The sequence below is a fragment of the Bison bison genome, unplaced genomic scaffold (genome assembly GCF_000754665.1).
Source record: "Bison bison bison isolate TAMUID 2011002044 unplaced genomic scaffold, Bison_UMD1.0 scf7180017864460, whole genome shotgun sequence".
Taxonomy (NCBI): Eukaryota; Metazoa; Chordata; class Mammalia; order Artiodactyla; family Bovidae; genus Bison; species Bison bison.
This window is the reverse complement of record NW_011495022.1, coordinates 4,665,212-4,670,031: the sequence shown is the minus strand read 5'-3', so window position 1 is coordinate 4,670,031 and position 4,820 is coordinate 4,665,212.

The following is a 4,820-nucleotide window of genomic DNA, read 5'->3' as shown; positions in this document are numbered from 1 at the left end:
AGGGTATATATTTCCTTTTCTCCTTTGCTTTTTGCTTCTCTTCTTTTCACAGCTATTTGTAAGGCCTCCTCAGACAGCCATGTTGCTTTTTTGCATTTCTTTTTCCTGGAGATGGTCTTGATCCCTCTCTCCTGTACAATGTCACAAACCTTTGTCCACAGTTCATCAGGCACCCTGTCTATCAGATCTAGTCTCTTAAATCTATTTCTCACTTCCACTGTATAATCATAAGGGATTTGATTTAGGTCATACCTAAATGGTCTAGTGGTGTTCCCCACTTTCTTCAATTTCAGTCTGAATCTGGCAATAAAGAGTTGATGATCTGAGCCACAGTTAGCCCCAAGTCTTCTTTTTGCTGACTGTATAGAGCTTCTCCTTCTTTGGCTGCAAAAAATATAATCAATCTGCTTTCGGTGTTGATCATCTGGTGATGTCCATGTGTAGAGTCTTCTCTTGTGTTGTTGGAAGAGGGTGTTTGCTATGACCAGTGCATTCTCTTGGCAGAACTCTATTAGACTTTGCCCTGCTTCATTCTGTACTCCAAGGCCAAATTTGCCTGTTACCCCAGGTGTTTCTTGACTTCCTACTTTTGCATTCCAGTCCCCTATAATGAAAAGGACATCTTTTTTGGGTGTTAGTTCTAGAAGGTCTTGTAGGTCTTCATAGAACTGTTCAGCTTCAGCTTCTTCAGCATTGCTAGTCGGGGCAGAGACTTGGATAATCATGATGTTGAATGGTTTGACTTGGAAATGAACAGAGATCATTCTGTCGTTTTTGAGACTGCATCCAAGTACTGCATATCGGATTCTTTTGTTGACTATTATGGCTACTCCATTTCTTCTAAGCAAAACACAGAAGCAAAAATAACACCCAGTTGTGGATGGGACTGGTGACAGAAGCAAGTTTCGATGCTATCATACAAAAACAAACACCAAAAAACTCCAAACCAAATATATCCAAACTCATCTTTTCACTGGCAAGTCCCACCTCGGTGAATGGCACTGCTTCCAATAACCCAGTCACTAGGTCTGAAATTTGGGCCTGTGGAAGAATGGTTGATGAGATGAAGGAGTACAGCATACAGAAAGGGCGTAGGGAAAGTGTCCATTATGAGGCCAAAGGATATGTTTGTCTTAATTACTGTGTTTCTACCGTACTTGTCACTTAGTAATTGTCTAATAAATGTTTGTTAAATTAAGTAGAAAGTTGCCCAAGAGCAGAAATTATTGCTTTGTCAAAGGGGAGGAGTTAATATTTATACTATTGCTTTTTCTGAACAGCATAACATTTCGACGCACAGATTTTTGAACTGGTACTGAGCACTTGAGTTCAGTTTCCTTAAAGGCCTTAGATTTCTGTGAGCTAGCTTCAGAATCTAACCAGATACAAATGAGCTTATTTACAAAACAGAAACAGATTCACAGACTTAGTGAACAAACTTATGGTTACTGGAGGAGGTGGAAGGTGGATTGAGGAGGGGAGGAATAGCTAGGGAGTTTGGGATGGACATGTATACACTGCTGTATCTAAAATGCATAAACAACAAGGTCCTTTGTAAAGCACAGGGAACTCTGCTCAATATTATGTAACAACCGAAATGGGAATAGAATTTGAAAAACAATAGATACATATATATGTATAACTGAATCACTTTGCTACACCCTGAAACTAACAGAACATTGTTCATCAACTATACTCCACTATAAAATAGAATGTAAAAAGCAATCTAACTATCATTTATAATCTGACTTCTGAGGGAGATGGTATTCAGAGCCACTTTATTATTTTTTAGTATTTAATTAAATCACAATAATGCAAAAATCAACCAAATATTACTGAGCATTTTTTGAACTGCATCAGATCAGATCAGATCAGATCAATTGCTCAGTCGTGTCCAACTCTTTGCGACCCAATGAATTGCAGCATGCCAGGCCTCCCTGTCCATCACCAACTCCCGGAGTTCACTGAGACTCACATCCATCGAGTCAGTGATGCCATCCAGCCATCTCATCCTCTGTCGTCCCCTTCTCCTCCTGCCCCCAATCCCTCCCAGCATCAGAGTCTTTTCCAATGAGTCAACTCTTCGCATGAGGTGGCCAAAGTAGTGCAGTAATGGAGTATCTAATTTTTGCCTTCCCATTACCAAAAGTTACCTAAATGTTCAATTTTATTAAACAATGACCAACAAAGTAGACCCACTCAAAATACACTGTTAAGCAACCACTTTATAAAGATACCTTTTCCAAACTTATTTGTAAATTGGGGATTCTCTTTATTATATGTGACAATAAGTGAGTATTTCAGCTGCTAAACACTAATGGAATGCTCAAAAGGGCAAGATATTTCCAAGGGGTAGATGAGAGAACTTTTCAAGATGAAAGGTTTAAACAGAAACTTTAAAAATGGGCAGAGGTTGGAAAGGAATAGAGAAGGAAGAAGGACATTCTAGATGAGAATAAAATTATGAACAAAGCAAGAATTAACAAGGAGTACAGGGTGGTTAGTGAGTAAATATCTAAGTTGTGTAAGGAAGTATGAGAGATAAGAAGCATGTCTCTACAAGAGCAGCTTTTTAGGAGGATTAATCTGGTGATTATCTGTGGCATGATTTGCAATTGAGGGAGACTGGAAATGGTAAAATCAGTTAAGAGTCTGTTTCATAAGTCCTGGTATGAGGTTCCATCCTATTTATTTAATGTTGATATTTAAAATGCGAGACATTTTGGCTGAGGCTTAGTGGTAGGGATCTCCATGAAGTAGGGCTAATTTTAGTCGAATAATAAATAGTGGTTGTGGGATTTCTATCCAGCTGGGAGCCAGACCCCAGCCATCAGGTAGAGCACAGGAATAGTGGTGGTGGTGATGGTGGTGCCTAAGGGATTAGAGTGAGCGGTGGAGGATTAAGCATGTCAACCCACTGACACTAGGGTGATTGTCAAGACCCCAGTCAAGAGGGCTTGAGTTTAGGGTAGATGTATATCCTAGGAGAGGAATGAGCTACAAAACAAACTGGAAAAGAAGTCCTGTAATGCAGGTTAGATGTGTACAAACAAGACAGGGGGTAGGGAAGACACGACACATTCAGGATTTGGACTACTGGTGTCCAGGCTACCAGACTTCAATCAACAAGACTAATTCCAGAGCCCACATAGTTATGGGAATGAGGTTTCCAATATGCTGCCAGGCTTGGTTAAGACTTGATGAGAACTTAAGCAAATTTAAGACCTAAAACTGAATGAAAGTCCATGAGACAGGCATGAATACATCTGATTGTATTTATATACCCACTTATCCAATGTCCTTAGGACTTAAAAAATGAAGATTCTTACATTAGCATTGGGTAATAAAGCAATTGTCTTCCTCTTTAATTTACTAAAAAAATATACAAATATTCCTTTTGCACACAATATAGTCTCTATTTAAGTGAATTCTAGTATTCTTGCCTGGGAAAGCCCATGGACAGAGCCTGGCTACAGGCTACAGGAAATCCCGTGGTTAGAGGGCTACAGTCCATGGAGTCACAAAGGAGTCGGACATGGCTTAGTGACTAAGCAACAAGGAACATCTTCATGAACAGATTTATCATAAATTCATCCAACTCTTTTTTATCTGGCTTCCACTGTCACTAGAACTTCTTTTTTGGTGTTTACTAGAGAAATGTTTTTTCCTTTGATGATAAAGTATCTTTTGAGGAGTGATTTTTTTGTTTTAGAAAATTTAAAATAACATTTTAAATGAGTGAATTTAGAATATTTTGTTTGCAAGGGGAAATTCCAGTAAGCCCTGTGCCCACCCTAACTGCCTACCATGTTGGTTGGCTCTATCTGGACAGGCTGTGTCAGGAGCTGCTCCCTTCTGGAAAAAGCCAGACTCCCAGCATTGAGGATCTGCTTCTGAGAACCAGTCTTTCTGGCTCTCTGGCATCAAACCTCTTGGGAACTGTGCTACCAGATTGCATGTGAGTTTCCAAATATTCTTGGGCCTTTTGATTCCATTGGCTTGGTGTTCTCTCTGCCCTCACAGAGCTCCTCTCTTCCTCAAAGCACCCTCCTGTTCCCCCCAGCTCTCAGGTGCCTGCTTCAGAGTAATTCGCAGCACGCTGTTCAGCTGGGGCTGCGGTGTGTCAACACCGCGAGTACTCTGTGGCAATATTCCAGGGTAGGAAAGTTCTGTTTCCTGTAAAATAAAAATAAAATTCCTAGATTCTGTTTTTGACTTTGAAGGCAGAGAGGAGGCTGAAGAAAACTGATTTATGGCGTGGTCTAAAATTTCCAAAGTGTATTCCAAGATACATCTTGTCCTGAGAATCTTTTTTGGAAAAAAATGTTTTAAGGCATGATTAGGTTAATTTGATACAAAACATTATGCAAAATATTTCTTTTTGCACATAGTATAAGTTCTGTTGAATGCTACTTCTCAATGAGTAGATTTATGGCAAACCCATCTAGCTCTTTGTTATCTGGCTTCCACTATTGCTATAACTTCATTAACCTTTAGTTGGTTAGAAAAAAAAAGTGTAGAAATCTGCATACTGCTGTCTCTTGTGGGAATTCATAATCCATGGCAGCATGCTAACAGCTCTGAGAAGTCTTATTTGATTTTGATTAATCCAATGTTTTTCAAAACTTTTTGATCTCCATAATGTTTTTTGAATAATACCTATTCTGAAGGAATCAATGCAAAGAAATAGAGGAAAACAACAGAATGGGAAAGACTAGAGATCTCTTCAAGAAAATCAGAGATACCAAAGGAACATTTCATGCAAAGATGGGCTCAATAAAGGACAGAAATAGTATGGACCTAACAGAAGCAGAAGATAT